Source organism: Electrophorus electricus, chromosome 11 (assembly GCF_013358815.1).
Source record: "Electrophorus electricus isolate fEleEle1 chromosome 11, fEleEle1.pri, whole genome shotgun sequence".
Lineage (NCBI taxonomy): Eukaryota > Metazoa > Chordata > Actinopteri > Gymnotiformes > Gymnotidae > Electrophorus > Electrophorus electricus.
Window position 1 is genome coordinate 13,158,519 of NC_049545.1, and position 18,420 is coordinate 13,176,938.

Genomic DNA, 18,420 nt, shown 5'->3' on the forward strand with positions numbered 1-18,420 from the left:
AACAAATCTTTATTAAAATTGCTAAATCTGTAAAACGTATAATACATTTTATTCATTATTAGCCTATATAACATCTTGGGAGCAATTATTAAAAAAAGTGAAAAGTGAAATGTTCCGAAAAGGACATTTTAGGAACAAAAGCATTTTCTGCCCTTATCTTAATATAAAATGTGACAAAAACATGACAATCTCAAATGAACTCCAGACACTTTGCTCATTGTAATTTGAGTATTACTGAATGAGAAGTTTCCAGGCAATTATGACAAACTTGATCACCGCGCAGTTCATGTCTCTGCTGAACTCCGACTGGAGGTCACTAAACTAAACAAAGTCAATGCAATTTACTTCTGGCACCCTGGGACCTGCTATGCAGTACATTTTAAATACTGCAGGAGGCTGATCATTTCAGAGACTTCTGACTTAAATGTCAATTGGCCAATACCAGAAATTATATTTATACGCACAGTCACTGGCCACTATCAGGTACACCTATTCAACTGCTCATTAATGCAAACATCTAATCAACCAATCAAATATCAACTCAATGCATTTAGGCATGTCAACATGGTCAAGAGGGGCATTTCAGGAGTGTCTAAGAAACTCAAAAAATAAAAATATGAAAAAAAGAAAAAATGCCTTGGTGATGCCAGAGGTCAGAAGAGAATGGACAGACTGGTTTGAGCTGATAGAATGGCAACAGTAACTCAAATAATTGCTGCTTACAGTCCAAGTTTGCAGAAGAGCATCTCTGAACACATGTCCAACCTTGAAGCAGACAGATTACAGCAGTAGAAGACCACACAGGTACCACTCCTGTCAGCGAAGAACAGGCAAGTGAGGCTACAGTTTGCACAAGCTCACCGAAAGTGGGCAACAAAAGACTGGAAAAACGTTGCCTGAACTGATGAGTCTCAATTCCAGCTGCAACGTTCAAATAGTAAATAACATTAAAGCATGGATCCATCCTGCCTTGCATCAATGGCTCAGGGTGGTGGTGGTCAAACACACTTTACTTTAGGACATTTTCTTTTAGCCTCTTTCCACCAACGAGGAACGGGCCTGCGTTTGCACCAATTGTTTTGGGTCCAAGGATACGTCAACAACAGAGGGAGTGGTACAGCTCACAACCGAAGAAAACACTAGTTACAAGACTGCAGACCGCTTAGATTACCTGCAAGCATATGTACTGTTAAAGATGTTTGTGTTTATCCAAAAAGCAAGTATGGCTCAACTATTGGTGATAAAAATGATTATAATAATAAAAATAATAATAAAAATAATAATAATAATAATAATAGATAATGACCAACGTTAATATAGTGAACAGCAAAATTAGTCAGTCATGGAAATATTATAACATTACATATAGGCTAATTTTAATGTAATCATCCATTAACAGCTGATGTGGACGGAGATGCAGAGTCAGCTTCCAGCTGTAACTGAATTCAGCGCCCCAGTCATCCGGTTTGCTGGTCTGTTAGCATGCCATTGAGCACAACATAACGTACTGGCAAATGACCCCATCCAGCTCCGCTGTGCTGCGCTGCGCTGCACTCTTTCCTCTACAACTTGACAAGCCTTCGCTCGTCGTCACAGCTCATGTCGAAGAGCCTACTGTTCTATGGTTCCAACTTGGAACTAACTTTTCAGGTTCCGGAGCCTATTTATTTAGGTGCACGAACCGGAATAGTTCTGGTTCCTTGTTGGTGGAACAGGGCTATTTGGGAACCTAAATATCTATATACCGCCACAGCCTACCCGAATTGCTGACCATGTCCATCCCTTTATCACTACAGTGTACCCATCTTCTGATAACGCACCACACCACAGCACTAATCATCTGAATCTGGTTTCTTGAAAATGACAATGAGTTCACTGTACTCAAATGACTTCCACATTCACCAGATCTCAAACCAATGGAGCACCCTTGGGATGTGGTAGAACAGGATATTCGCATCATGGATGTGCAGCTGAAAAATCTGCAGCAACTATGTGGTGCAATCATGTCAATATGGACCAAACTCTGAGGAATGTTTCCAGCACCTTGTTCAATCTAAAGGCAACCCTGTACAAGCAAGGTGTATCTAATGTTGGCCAATGAATATACACACACTCCAGCTAAATTTGGAATACAGTCGTAACTCCTGGAGAAGTCAATAACACACTGATCCTTCCTCTGAATAATCTAATATTACCCAACTGTGATAGTAACGATGTGCTAAAAAGAAAAAATGTCAAATGTCTCAGCAGTATTTATAATGCCATATGAAAGGCTATTCTAAAGAAGGTATAGACCCACTCAAATGAGTAGCAGAGTCTATTGGTATACGATTTGCTTTTGAACATCCTTTAAAAAGTGAAAATTGTACATCACTCGCACTTGGATGAACAAAGAATAAAGAACAGCAGCGGATTACTGTCAAGTCCCATTATCATGGCATCTGTTTTACAATTTACACCCACAAAAGAGACAACTGACACTGTTGAGAGTCTGGTAGTAGGCTAAATATAATACAGCCTATATGCTGCCCAGGGTCTCAGTGCTCATCTAAATTTGTACAACATCCTATTCCAGCAGCATCTATGGACTTCAGGACATGTCTAAGGGGCACATGACCTTGTGACAAAATGAGGTCTACCACTTGAAATTCATGTCTACACTATGACTGGCCACTTGAATCTTTTTCAGTGACTGCATACAGAATTGAATGTTAGGGAGAGCTGAACACACAGCTGTCTGAGTATCATATATTCAAGCTGTGAATATCGGGCGATAGAATGTATTCACGGATAGGGCAAAAAAAAAAAAAACGTTTGACTGAAAACTGGCATGTTTGTTATTTAGATTTCTTGCTACATGAACACCAAATGCTTGACTCATTTTAGAAAGTTATGGACTGTCTGTAATTTACTTTACTGCTCATTACTTTAAGCACTCCTGTGGCTCATCTGAAAGAGCAGGTATGATAAGCAATACTAAGGTCACAGGTTTAATTCCCAAGGAGGACACACACACTAATAAATGTATGCAAGTTGCTCCACTTAAAAGTGTGCCTGAAAAATGCTGCAAGTAATATGTTGTTAAAATAACCTAAACAGTACTCTGGACACCACACCTTTACAAAACTACAATACAGCAATGGAACTAAACTGTAATTGCTATTGTCAGGCACAGAAAAGTTCAATACCTAGTCACAGTACCCTCAGTACATGGAACTACTGGAGATATATCAGACCATGTGGAGTCAGTCATTCATCACCACATTCACAGAGCATCCTGGACCATGTGAGACTGTAGTGCTCAACAGGCATTCGAATTTTATGTGAAATCATCAAGCATTCATTTACAAAGCACTAATGCTTTTAATGAGGAATGCTTTTGATTTTAGTAGCCATACCAAAAAATGTAATGACAACCTTTTAGAAAACAAATTGCATTAGCAGTTTTGGAGCTTGTTCCAAACTTTGTATTATATTCCCTAAATAAGCAAATATAGCTATAGATTCATTCCAAGCTATTGACGCAAATGGCCTATGCCATTATACTCTATACTCATTATGCAGTGACCTTGTTGCTGATGATATGTCTACCTAACCATTGATAAAACATGGCATGCAGTGGCCAGCAATGCTCAGCTGAACCTCTAGTCCTCGTGATACAGATGGCCTCTGAAACATGTCCATAAGCATATTAAAGCAATTAACACAATTTGTTAATTTGATCACTTTGATCTTGCTCTTATGAACTCATTTGGGGTATGCTTTAACTTGCTTTTCCCATGGGAGGCCTTTTCAGTGCTGCTTTGCTCAATAAAAAGACAAAACAAAACATACTCAGAAACCCAGAACCAACATGCGGGCATTGAGAGAGAGCGCACAGCAACTGGACACATGAAGGGGCCTTCAGAACCAAAGACCAAGGTATCAGATCCGCTGAGGTCTTCAAAAACACTAACTCCTCCCCAAACCTCTTAACTTCTCCCCAATGTAATTTTATAGACCATTTGCATATCACCTATGACATTTCTCTCCCATTTTGACCCAGTGGGGCTCCGTGAGCAAACAATGCCATTAAGCAGCAGGAGAAACACTAATAAAAAGCCGTGAGAGAAAACGGAAGCGGCAGGAGGCAGGAAGCAGCGTTCCCGTCCTCATTTCAGCCGGTGACCTGCTACGCTGCAGGTGGACACACCTCTCCATCAGCTCTCAGGGAACTGAAGCGAAAAGCTGGGAGCCAGTAATAAGATGCACATGCCATGCCAAGGCAGGAAACCGGAGGAGGTGGAAGAATGCTGCTCACACAGCCCATGCCAAATTGACTAAATCAATTTCTGCTGCAGGCGGAAGAGAACAGAGACACTCTCGGACGTTAAAAAGATTTGTCTGTGAGTGCAACGTCTTCAGAATGAAGCCTGTCATCAAATGAGAAGCTGTGAGAAGAATATCCAGACATGGGCAGTGGTTAGACATCCTACAGTACAAGAATAATCTAATCTAAACTGCTTTTCAAACCTGCTTCAAGTGAGTCAGCAAAGACGTATCCAGGGCAACATCTGAAAGTCTGCGCTTTTCCATATCTTGGCCGGAAAATTATACAGAAAATGGCTAGAAAACGAGCCGCAATTATGACTAATCACCACCGACAATCTCGCTCCAATCACCGTGTTGCACGACAGTGTGCAAAAGACTTGCCGAAAGCCAGGAATGACGGGGCTGTCTGCAGTAGACGTATGAGCAATCCATCACGGGGACAAGTGCATTAGCACGACGAGTAGCAATGAAACAACATGGGAGTCCTTAAAGCTCAGAGTCAAGCATTCTTGTAATTAACACAGCTCCCCATTTACGACCTGGAGGAGTGAGTAATAAACCACCGCTGCTCTAGAAATTCTTTGGAAAAGAAATGTACAATGAAAAAAGGAAGGAAAAAAAAAAAAGTGTTAGACATTTACATGTAATAGTCCTGGATATAACTTGTCTGTGTTCAAGTGAGAGAGCAAGTCAAACTCCTGCAAAGTAACGTTAGGAACAGCACTGCCGATTCTGGGCCGCGGAGTCTCCAAAGCAGGCATGCGTGCTTTGGACAAACAAGCATGGTGTTCAAGTCCCCAATCTGGAATGAAACAGACGTATTTCGAATTTATGGTGTCCGTGTCATCCTGGTGCAAAGTGTAAATATGGCTATGCATAATGATTTGTTAATCATTATTGCAATACTGACCTTTGTGATATTCATGTCACAGAAGGCCAGAATATGCAAATAAGCCCTTGAGCCAATTGGTTTATGCATGCTATGAGTATCCTGGCCAATGTAAGTCATTCCATAAATGATATTCATGATATTCTGTGGCTGTTTCAAGGAATTTTAACATACTGCAACATATAGACAGAACGACGATTAGCTTCGTTTATCTGGGTAAGTTTCTGAATATTTTGTTTTCAAAACGTACTAACATTTCATAAATAAATAAATAAATAGATAAATAAAGTGCGACTTCCACACTATTGCTCAGCTAGAAGAGAAATGCAAGGGTAATGTAAGCATCATTCCACATACATGCTCTACCCACTTTACTAAAAACATTCTTTTATTAGAAACAGCTCACATGGGCACCAGTTTGAGGCTACTTGTGTTAACCCTCCTCACACATCAAACTACCACTGCTAGCTAAATGTTTTGGGTGACAGCAGTTCCCATCCAGCAGACACAAATGTAAATGCACCAAAGAATTGCTGGAGTTGCCATACCAACACAATACTCACTAATGTTAATGTGTCAGCGTCACTGCTCCGGTGAGACTGATCTACCTACCAAATTACACCAGTCAGTAGTGGTTCTGTCATCAGAAACTGAGTAATGAAAGGGGTAGAGGGTGTCCAATTGTGCAAGACAACAGATGTGCTACAATCTCTAAATGGACACCTATGAAACGTAGTTATAAGATAGGTGTGACTAATTGGTCAGTGGGTATCGATGCAAGGAAGGTGTCACTAAGCAGATTGTATTTTACCCAAGTGTACATTATTACAAAAGTTAGTGCCATTAGTCTGAAGGGACAAAGGGGGACCAAAAGGGATCATGTGCATCAAAACGTACTTTACATATCCCCCGTAGACTCACCATTGTACACACAAACAAAACAGTGTGGTCAAAACCAGCAGGAGAGGCAGCTGCACTGGGAGTTTGGACACTGGGTGTGAAAAGTGCAGCATCCCGGGTCGGCAAGAAGCGGCAGTTGATCCCTGAGGTCGTTGGCGGATGATGGAAGCTGATACCTGTGCAAAGCCCATGAACACTCCTCCACTGAGGCATCAAGTAATGATTCCCTTTCATGAACCTGAACTGGGACGTCAGCAGACCTACAGACGCGGGCCTTCGCCATCATGACACCTTCTACTGTCCCTCTCCTTCCACTTACCCCTTCAGCTCTAGGCTTGGCTAAGAGTAGCAGCGATTTCATGGCTGGGGTACACCGCACAGGGAAACTGTTGAATAACTTCAGAAAATCAGTGTTCCAACAGCTTGTGATGGAAGAGTCTGGAAGAGGAACTACCGCTCGCTAGCAGGGGAACGGCAGGACGGCCATAGAGAGGGACGCGTTTTAACCTTCAGCGGTTTTGTTAGAGAAGGGAGCACATTGGGTTCTTGGCAAGACACAGGCAGGAAGAGCCCACAAGAAACTAACTTAACAAGGGCCAGCATTGAATCATGGACACTGCTGAGTAACTGGAGTACAGTCAGTGGACCAGATTCACACTTGGGCGAACAGGGACAAGATGGTGCTGCCACACAGTTAGCCAAATGCTGCACAATCCTACAGAGAACAACCACACCCCGCACTCAAGAGCTTCCCCAGTGCAGGCTGTGCTCACAGAACTACCCCCGCGCTGGAGGAGGCCGGTTTGTCTGCCACAGGGGCCAACAACATATTCAAAAGGAAATGAGAAGCATACTGGCGCAACCATGCACAGAATTCAAAGAAAAAGGAACTGGTTTCTCAAGGATTGTGTAAAATCTCTTGAGGTCTGTGTCAGAAAAAAATGATATGGCTGAACTTGTACATTGTCCCAAGTTCTGCATTAGTGGAATAGAAGTTCAATTGATTTGTCCACTGTATGAAAATGGAAGCAGGCAGACAAGCAGGATGGACTACTGGATCCATCCAGAAGCTTTTCCCCTCTGTCCCGATGCAGTTTGGCAATCAAAATGGTCCTTTCAAGTGTTTGCATGAAAATTATACAGGCATGAAAAATGTGCCTCAGTTATTTGCTATTGTGAATACACAGGCCACGTTTGATCCACTTACCTCCTTATTACACGTTGAGATGGAGACGATATCCAGTTTCCTCTTTTGCATGCATTTATTCAACTGTTCAGGATCCACACTCATACCAGTTCCACCCCCTTAACACCAGCCTCGGGCATTCAACAACAAGCATAAAGCAATTCAAAACGCATCCCGCTTGCAGATGAGCCACAGACCCCAGCCCAGGAGTTCTCTCGTCTGTCGCTGTCACTTCAGTTATTCATTCAGATGGCAAAACAGCAGAGGAACAGGGACGCTGGGAAACCTGCTCCACCTCAGCCCGTATTAAGTCAAAATTCAGCATGCCAGGAAGCCTCCGTTGGGGGATCCTCTTCTAAAGCCCAGCAGGACTCGAGGAGAGCGGAAGCAGTTTTCCTGCATATGGCTCTCACTGGTTTCCTCAGTGTTCAGGTGCAAAAGCATCTCTCCCGCCACTGTGCAGCGCAGCGGGGCTCTCTGAGAAGGCAGACTAACCCAAAAACTCCCCACATGCACGCCATGGAGCCTCCAAGCCTCAATGGAGAGTAAGCTCCACAAGCTAGGGAACATTTCTCAAGCTCGTCTTCACAGGAGTCTTCAAGCGGAAATTCCTGAGACTGCACCTTTTTCCCTTTTACTACTCTTAGAGGGTGCAGAAATGCAATAAATTAACTAAGCTGAGGGCAGGGACCTCCAACACTAACTGGCTTGCACTCACAGGAATTTGGTCTGAACCAAATCTCTGCATCACCTTGAAAGCAAGCAAGCTGCAAGCACAAACAAGCCATGTGCTTAGCCTAATTAATGGCGACGACAAATCGGCCACAGAGGAATGTGGGAAATCCAACAGTAAATGTGAAAGTGGTCAATCTTTCACATTGAGTAAAGCCAGCTCAGGAATTCATTCACTGCTCTGTAGGCAGAGTGCAGTAATCTATTCGGGGAATGATGAAACATCCACTCCACAGCGACTCTGTACTCCCACTGCGGAGACGGAGAAATAGCGGAATATATCAGATATAAAGGGTGTCGATTTTGAACTGATGCTGAATAGAGAATTTCGAGAGAGCAGCATTTCAGATGACAAATTTGGCTAGGACATAGGGAGGGACACCAGCTGAGGTCGTACTCATTGGTTGATGTGGAACAGGCTTCAATGATTCAAGCAAATCCTACCAGCAATAAGGCATAGTGCCAATACTGCCTATAAGCTGTAGCCAAAAAAGGCATGAAAATGGGAAGTGTGTGTGTATATGTGTGAGAAAAGGGGTAGGTGGTGGAGGTTGGGATAAAGGTGTATTCCAGAAGGGCAAAAATGGCAGCCCAACAGCGAGACAGATTTGTAATCACTCTGCGTCTCTTTAGTAGAGGCTGACCTCTGACTGTGTGCGCTTGGGGGGAACAGATAAAGTGCTGAGACATCTCTTTCTGGTCCCACACATGCAATTCGCAGCTCCTGGGAAGGAACGGGCTCGGCCAGCCACGATGCGCAGTCTGCAGTCACCAGGGCTCAAAACAACCTTGGAACAGCTGTACGAGTCGTCAAGAGAGCGACCTGGACCAGTGCCAGCGCGCTCACAGATAAGCAGTGTGCCCCAGGGGAGGGCACAGCAGGCAACGAGCCCATATCTTCTCCGCAGTTAACCTCCGCTCAGCTTTCCTGTATGGGTTCGAGTCACACAGCATCAGCCTCGCCGCCGGGTCACTTCTGTTACCGCTCGCCCTGTAACACGAGCGCGGATGTTCAACAGAAATATGCCCCTCTGCCTGTGCAAGCACCACGCCACCACCCATTCAGGACTACGTCTTGGTGGCCTTTCCACAGACAAAAAAAAAAAAAAAAGTGCACAAAAGCCAAGTCTTCCACAGAGCAATAGTGAGTAAAGCTAGTCAATATTAGGCACGGACTGGAGGGAGTCCAATTTCAAAAGAACGGAGACAGAGCAAGTCAGCGAGCAGTAGATGGGAAGAGACAGGAGGAGATGGTCGCCATACTGGATGAATCACTGAATGTCCCGCCATGTGTTGGCAGCTTTTTGAGGTGGCATCGTGAGATGGTAGTTCCAACAGACACTACCTCCCCCAGGACTCTTATATACAACCAATAAGTACATCTTAAGCAGTTTAAGTGCAGTCGTTGCTTAATTATAGTCCAGAACTAACCACTTGTCAGCAGTACTATATTTCCTTAAAAAAGTTAAAAGAAATAAGGAGAGCACATCAGAATTTAGGAAATGGTTGTGTGCATGGGCTTCTATACACCTGCAAAAGTGAAGCACTAAGTGGCAGTGGTCTGCCATGCTCAGATCTAGACAGTCTTCCTAGTAGCTGGTGAGAGAGAGAGAGAGAGACAGAGAGAGAGAGAGAGAAAAAAAATACAGGTCTTGTGGAAAAAGATGCGTGTTGTCGAGGATTATTGATCATCTTTTCCTTGGTACTACTGGCTCTAAAAATTTACATGTACACACAGAGACACACATTCTGTAAATATAAACGAACAAAGAACGCATACAAACAGCCATGCCTTTATAAAAACAGCCGTGCCTAAATAGACCTGGCATCTCTGTGGAGGGAGGCAGAGAGTTTTCTGAAATTAGGATGCAGCTCTAGAGCAAAATCTGCCTCATTATACAATGAAGCGCTAACACTAATACTAATGCTAGCCAAACACATTCTGAATCAATGAGTCACTCAAAAGTAACAAAGAACCTTGTTTTCAGCCAACTTTTATTCTCCTGTGCAAATACACTGTAAATGTCATTGCATTCATTTGAGGACAATGTCCACGTTACAGACTTGGTGGTCAAGGCTGACCTCACAACAGTTAATTATAAGGTCATAACGGGGTTGAGTGGATTCTTTAACTTTCATTAGCAAACTGAGTGAAAGACTAAAGTATACAGGAAAAACTAAATTACAGAAATAAAGGTCATTCTAGTGAGTGCTCTAAAATAAATTTCTCTAATAGTATAACAGGAACAGTTCTATGCATAGAGATTTTGCCTACTGTGCAATGTGAACTTGCTTGGGTAAAGAAGCCAAACGCAAATTTACCGATTTTACCGGCTTCTTCCTGAAAGCCGAGACATGCCACCAGCTTGTATGCTCCAAATGGCAAATCAAAAAATGGCTGACAATCTCCCTGCTCCAGGGCACAGACAGAACTGCCTGCTAGCACGGAAGCGAAGACACACCATGATAACGGAAAATTACATCACGGTCTAATAAAGCAATCCTAGTATGGAGACTGAACACGCCCAAGCCCTCTTAGTTTGCAACATGTGCAACTTTAAAGACAACCCAGATTCTTGGAAGGTTTCTTTTCGATATGAAAGCGCACTGGGCCTTTGATAACAAAAGCGCACACGGATGCACTCCAAGAACGTCGACCCACCGTTAGATGTTCCAGCCAGGGCCAGCAGCTGAAATGACAACCTGAACCATCAGATGGGCTGAAACATGTCGGTTTAAAACTGCGCCAGAAACAGTGAGGTGGCTATTTTGGAGACGCCTATATTGCGGGTCACGGATCATCGGATTCAAGCGGCCTACAAATAAAACAGGGCCGTGACAGGGTGACAATGACAGCAGCAGCAGAAGGGAGAATTTGCACACGAATTGGATGGCGGCAACTGAAGAGCATTCCACCAAAACCAGACCACAGCCTAGGAGAGGAATGCCTTCACAGTTCTGATGACTCAATAGCCCTCCTGCTCAAAAGACCTTTATACTGTCAGCACAGAAGCCCTCTAAAGCAACAGAACATTGATGCACCATCTTAGTCTATGCAGATAAAACTATAAGCCTACATGGGCCTGTCAGCCAAGTTAAAGATAAATGCTCTGAACAGAATGTTCGATTTATGAGAATCGACATGGGATACCGCGGCACAACAAAAAAACACAAAGCAAAGCTGCTCAATGACCATTCTGTCAAGTCCACATTTTAGTCAACTAACCTCCTACAAACTAAGAGATTAAATTGGTGAGCCACTGTGATCACTGCACATTTTATACTCAAGGGAACCATCTTCATTGCAATGCAAGCCATTAGTGACTGATGCTACAGAGTAGACAGGTTATAGCTCACACTTTGTTAAGACGGCACATGCTTGACTTTTATTTATTTATTTATTTATTTTAAATACCATTGGCTAAAAAGGCTGGCCACACTTACCCAGTAGTTAAGGATATGTGGCCATGAAACTTCTAATCAATACCTTCTATGATGTGCCTTTACGTTTTCCATCAGTCAGAACACTGCAAGCCACGCTATCGTCAATTAATGTAGCAAAACACACTCATCTCCATTTTTATGTACCAAATTACATTAGATATTTTCCAGATATGCAACGCTATTTAACAATTAAATAATTACTTCATATAATTGGTAGAACATTTCAACTGCAGCTTAACTGGTGTTTCCATATTTAAACTACACCTACCCAGTCATTTACAAATAAAAAAAAGCTAGATCAAAGTGGAAAGGAACTTTGAAGAGAATGTCAACAATGTCCACAAACGCATGCAAATTCTATCTAAAGTCATTGTTACACTACTGACCTGTGTGACAGTGTTCCGTGAAGCAGGCAGAATTTTCCGTGCACAACAAGTGGTTTGCAGCCATTTATCCACTTAGATGTCCCAGCTTCCTGATGGCACAATACTGTCATCTAGCTTGGGGGCAGCATTTCTGACCAAGCTATTATAACCATTTTGTAATCCCTAAATCTCCACAATAAAGCAATCTGCACTACCCTTTGTGAGGAAATGGTATACAACACTATACATCAAGAAGCCTTCTACACCTTTTGAATTTCCACATTGAAAAGATTTGAGTGAAATATGCGCAAACCAGCTGCTTACTTAACAGGAATGATTCTTGCCATAAAACAAGACGTGGCATGCCAAAGTGCATCAGCCTGTGGCACATTTCCCCTCATTAGCAGAAAACTGCGGCACAGATTTCATTTCTACAGTTTACTGAAGCGCACGGTTTTACAAGCTCCAATTACAGGGATCACAAATGTGTACTTCTCTCCACGCGGAGGCTGAAAGATTTCACAGACAGAGCCAAGAGCCAGCGAGAGGGCAAAGGATGCCAACCGCTGATTAAAATCACTTATCGCAGGAGAGGCAAACGCAAAAGCTACGGAACGTGGAGCAAGCGTCTTCCACCAGCAACTCCCAGCCGCATGCGGCATACTTCTCACATCTACGCCATGCTTAGCAAAGCTACGCTGTACGCGGCAGCACTTGACAGAGTAAACCGTACAACAAATCCCTCTGCAAACATTTTCTCATTGGCTGTTTTTTAAATGATAAACCTCTGCAGGAGGCTTGCACCTCCTTGCGCAAATCCCTCCTGCCACCCACAAGCTTCCTAAAGGGATAACATGCCAGCAGCATGAAAGCGTGTCATACACCGTTACAGGCACGTTCAGCAGGGGTAACGGAATGACGAGAGGTGCCGACTTTACCAACACGCTGCCCCTCACACAACAGCACAAGCTGATATATAAGCATGAGAACGAATATCGGGGAGGCAATATATTGGTCCGGCTCTACACAACTAACAGCCAGCAGATGATCAAGGGAGATCTTCAAGGGAGCACAAACTGTTTATAAAAAAATAAATTTAAAAAAGACCGCCCCATTTTCCACAATAGTATCAGACTCTGGTCAGTCTACTGGTTTATTCTTATTTCACATGACCTTATGAATTAACAGGCATAATGGGGAAAAAACAAAAACAATGTCTTATTCTTGATCAAATGAAATCTTCATTACTTCGCCAGGTACAAGAGGTGTGTTGTGTAAGATATACATCTTAAAACGTCTATTAAAGACTTAGAACAGGCCAAGTATGGCATAATAGCTGAGGATGCACATTAATTATTGAAACATCATGGGCCATTTCAACTCCCCTTAGTGCAAACATTGCACACATCAGTGACAGAGTACAAAGTGATATAGTGTTAAACATCATAGCGCAGGTTTGGGTTAATTACACACTTACATGAACGCTGGAGCCTCTAAAAACGTCTCTGGGCTGGTTTACAAACAGTGCACCTCGTGAAATTCGTTAGACCAACGGCTGTTTGGACTATATGCGCTAATGCATTGTACGTACGACGCGGGGGTGTACTAGAAGTCAGATATACCTACATTTAAAAACTGCAGCGGTTCGTTGGCACACGCCATTTAAGCAATTCAACTTGTAGCTAATATGAAGCTTACTTGTGCTTCATTATTTATCGTTTATTTACTATAACCTAACGCTATCTTTACAACTTTCTCTTTACCATTCAATTGGTTTATTCATACGAGTCGACTCATACCTGTTGTGGAAATGTGAACTGCACCGGTACCATGGATTCCTGGTCAATTCAACAAAAGTATTTGCACCGATTGCTTTAGATACCTCTTTGCATCAAGAGAGAAAATTGGCTTCTAAAAAAATATCCGTGCATTCACTTAGTAATTTGGGCTTAATATTAATTATAATTATATTCACTTTTAATATTCTAGTTATAAAAAAAATCAGTAAGGATATAACAACAGTAACAAAGAACAGAGAAGGAAACTCAACAGCTCAGTTTTTACTAGTCGAGACATCATTGGTGGATAGCGGTTTTTTAAAAAACTGTTATTTCGAAGCCTTTAATACAAACAATGCCGTATAGCCTACCCGGTATGCAACCAGTCGAGTGTGTAGGTTAAATATGAGCTGAAAACAATGTCAAAGCCCAGGCTAATTTTCCCAGCCCCCAGGCAGGCAGGCAGGCGGACTGCCCTCGGACTGGACCAGCAAAAATCAAATGTTCACGTTGTTCACACTTTCCGTCGATCTACCGCATCGATCATTAAACTGCTCACCTTGATCTTGACCGACAGAAAAAAAAATCAAAGGTAAAATTATGATATCCCTTCCACGGAGTTGTATTCCAGTGCCGTGCGGCGCATTCGCGTTACTGGCTATGGTTTGCTGCTGGGTGTGTTTATCACTTCTCGGTTTCATCGACTGGGCCACTGTCAAGAATACAAAAAAATGCATTTCAGATGTCCAATTTGGGACAGAACCACGCAGACACAGACGTAATTGTTTAGTTCTTACCTTCTCCCACGTCTCCCAAAAAAATGCGGTGAATAACCAGTCGCCCCGACGGCTTCGGATAAATCAGTAGTCGCTCACTCCGAGCTGAGGTAATAAACTTTGTCCACTATTTCCCTACAACAGTTTCGCTGCTTGCTAACACTTGCTAGCGACAGGAGTCGCAACTACTCGGGAAGCCACCCCTTCTATTTAAAAAAAAACAAAAAACAAAAAAAGCACTCCATGAAATCTATTAAGGCGTCAAGATCGGCAGCCACGTATCAGCTGTCTTCGACAGACCGCCAAAGTGTTGACAGTGAACTCTATCCGATGTTGCGTTGCTGAAGAGCCGAGGTAAACTTTATCCTCTCCTCCTCTCTCCCACCGCCATCTTTCCCGTGAGGCACGCCGGGTAATCCTTAGGAATCCCCACGTATTGCGCGCGCTGACGTTATGGAGTTTGGGGACACTAAGGAAGGATCTGGGCTCCAGAAACCTGCCACCTCCAGGTCCAGACAGGTGCACTACAAAGCCAGTGATCGCATGACTTCAGCATGCTGATCCAGGAAAAAAAATCGTTCATGTCATATCTTGACACATAGGTTGAAGAGAAAGTCAACCTAATGAATGTTCGTGCTCTGGTGCAAAAATAATTTAAATGTAGGTATTTGTAAAACTCAGTGAGTCTACAGCATTAACCAAGCATAGCCTATATGAAGTTAAAATACTCTGCCCCTCCCTCCAAAAAGCTTAAACGCCGCTCAAATGTTCAACAGTGTTAGAAACTTATCTCACAATGCCTTTCTTGGTAAAATATACCTCAAAAATGTCCATACTAAAGTATATTTCAGTATACTTCCTATTCAAAAAACACCCAAAAACCACCTAAGAAAAACTTCAGCATAGACAGCAGGCTAACGTGTACCATAGGCCATACTTCTAAGAAATAATTTTGAATCCACAGGTCTCTTCTATATAGTGGCATTCGGTCGGATGTATCTTAGGCAAAAACATGACCAGTCTTAGAAGCAGCCCTCGTGGCTACATGGGACTAAGTTTCACGTCGGTATTCAGTGGATGAGACTGTAACACCTAATGAACAGAAAAGCCAGCACCAGATGGCAGTCAAGCCTTCTTTGATTTCCTGAGCCAAGGGAGGCTCAGTTGTGTAATTGTGTCATCGGTGTTTCTTTCCAAGATCCTTACACAAAGTCACTGAGAAACACTGCCTCAACTGTTACTCTGCTGGTCCGTGTTTCCCATACCACAGAAACTGGCCTTGACTCAGGACTCTTTTTGAGGAGAAGAAAAGGCCTGTCACAGAATTTAAAAAAGAGAAAATACAAGGCATGAAATGCTAAACACAGGTTTGGGCTTCCTTTGCATTTCCCTTAAATCCTTTGCTTGCACCTTCATTTTCACTGACAGTTGCATAAATTTAAAAATAACCAAGAAACAATAGTTTATTTCTACCCTTCTGGTATGTATTTGGGAGGGTTAATAGCTGAAGTGAAGTTCCCACACTGTTCAAGTGTGGGTGGGTGTTTAAAAGGAAAGTCAATTCCCTGAGGCGTGGTTGCTCACTCCAGGTTGGAAGCCCCTTGTCTGACAGGCAGTGTCAAAAAGCATAAATGTAACGCTGGGCCAACCTGTCATGAACGCAGACAGCTGACTTCAGAACAGCTGGTAGTAAACATATGCCACTAGAACGGTCATGGTCTGCTGACCCCAGACCTCATGGAGGTCAGTAATATGACAAGAAGCCGGTTGGTTAGAAAAATATTTGCATTTTGTTTGAAGAAGCTGCATCAGAAATGCCAAGTCAGCATGATTCATTCTCACATCTTCTTCCACGGCTGTACAGCAGTCCGATGCTCTCTGTGTCAAACTAGCACTCTACAGGTCCATTCAGGGATCTGGATAAAATGCAAAATGAGCGCTCCTGATTTCATAAACCTCAGTATAAGGTGGAGGATGACAAAATTTCATTATTTATGTTACAAGTTCTTCATTGGATTTCAAATGTACTTATTTGATTTTAAACTGGCTGGAAGGGAATGTGAGAAATGAACTGTGGAAGTGATTGTAGGTGTTTCCAGTAGTCTCCTAGGAGCAAGTACAGTATAACTAACTTCCAAAATACCAGTGTATGCAATAACTCATGAGGTGACTGCATATTCTTCCTATGTGTAACTGCTTGAACCACTTCCCTGCAAAACAAAAGAGCCACAACATTTGATGAAATAGTATAAGTAATGAGCACTCAAAAGGACCCTGTGAGTTTGTTGTGTTTTATGTGAACAGAGCAAGTGGTTTTAAACAGAGTTCATTTAACCAGATAAGGGCTCCTTGTGAGCCAGATCTCTTCAGATCTCTTTTATGTTTCAGAAGTAAACATTTCAGTTTGCAACATGGACTGTTATGACACAAAACAGAACACTCCTACCGGTCAAGAAAAGCCAGTTAAACTTTGTAGAAATTGCAACATGGAAGGTAACAGAATGTACATAATGTTTTGTGTGTGTGTGTGTGTGTGTGTGTGTGCGCGTAAAAAGATGACTCTCCTATTGGACACTCATGTCTACTCCCCATGTCACCAGCAGCTTTGGACCATGGCTGTTTGATTTTTCGCGACTGGAGCAGGTTCTGAAAAACCCATTCTAAGCACAGCGGGGAAACCTGCTGCTCTTTGGGGCAAGGAAGAGTAGGGAAGGAGTGGGTATGGTGCAGACAGACTCCCTGTTACAGGGAAGTCAAGGCCTACCATATGACTTCCATTAAAAAAAAAACCATGCCACTCTTCATTCATGTCTGTACTATTTGCGATCGAAACTGTTTGGCATATTGCTAGAAGTTATTGATGAAGAGATTTAAAATACAGTTTGAAATATGGTATCGCTGGAGAAGAGCGAATGTTGAAATATTAGTCAGTGTTTTTGAGTATTTTCAGTCTCTTCATTGTGAAGCCACTGACAATACCAGGAAAAGCCACCAGGGGAGGATCACAACCAATGGTTGCACAGCGGACCAAACTGGACCGTACAAATCCTTACAAACCTAGCCTACTACCCTTAGTGTGTAAATCCTTGAGTATATATTCTGGTAAAATAGTTTAGAAGGGCACAATGAGAAACATGGTATGCTGGCTTTTGAATATATCGGTATGTTTAAACCGCGATCAATTGAAAAGAGAAACAGCTGACATTCTTACCTAAGATTTCATGGTTTTTTTGCCACTAAAAAAATTGCCACAGTCAGACATGAACTGTGCAAAGTCAATTGGTATGCAAAGCAGCATGGCCTGTCGGCCCAATCATCTCATTATAGTCCTTATAATGTTGAAGGTTTTTTTCCTTGCCATATGCAAGCACTAATTAAAATGCACCTATATTTCTCAGTAAGCTTGCCTGATTTAATTGCCCTGCCAATGGTCTGAGATAGTCAAAATGTCAGCATGAAAAAGAAAAAAAAAAAGAATTACTACAAGCCTTGCATCTCAAAGACTATGGACCATCTGGTTCACTCTCAGAGCACGTGACCCTGATACCTAACTTCCTGTATGTATATTTGTCTTACCATTTTTTACTTGAGACTTCTATTTTATATTAAATCTTTGTCTGTATATTTTACTATTATTAGGCTTTTTTTTTGTTTTTGAACATTATTCATTAGTTATTTATTTACTGGACTTATCTAACAAATTAAGTTAACTATAAGTTACATTTTTGAGAATCTAAGCTTACAGGTTATGACTCAAAAGAAGTGAAATATGTTTTACACCCCAGGCTACATGTCACCAGTCTCCAGATATGACAATAAGTAGACCTGATGTAAAAACTGATGTTGATTTCTTGTGATGTTGATGATATCATAATAACACAGACTGCAGTACAATCATCACAAGTCCTCTGTAGCGAAATAACAAGTCACTCTGTTTTCCTCTTTACTGAATTCTCATTTGTACACAGCTAATCCTAGTGGATCCTCAACCAATGCTACTCTGGAAATCACTAGCTATTGATTAAAGAGATATTCAGTA

The 18,420-nt window shown here is 42.4% G+C and overlaps 1 protein-coding gene across 2 annotated transcripts in view; it reads right to left on the bottom strand.

Moving 5' to 3' along the window:
* Positions 1 to 14,761, bottom strand: part of tjap1 (tight junction associated protein 1 (peripheral)) — a 50,529-nt gene extending 35,768 nt beyond the window's left edge. The window contains exons 1-2 of one of the 2 annotated variants that reach the window (XM_035531407.1): positions 14,403 to 14,761; positions 14,165 to 14,317 (exon numbers count right to left, since the gene is read on the bottom strand). The gene's annotated coding sequence lies outside the window, so the exon portion shown is untranslated. Of the gene's footprint in view, positions 1 to 13,976; positions 14,318 to 14,402 lie in introns of both variants that reach the window. The other variant, XM_035531408.1, reaches the window with a different exon arrangement.
* Between the last annotated feature and the right edge of the window lie 3,659 nt (positions 14,762 to 18,420).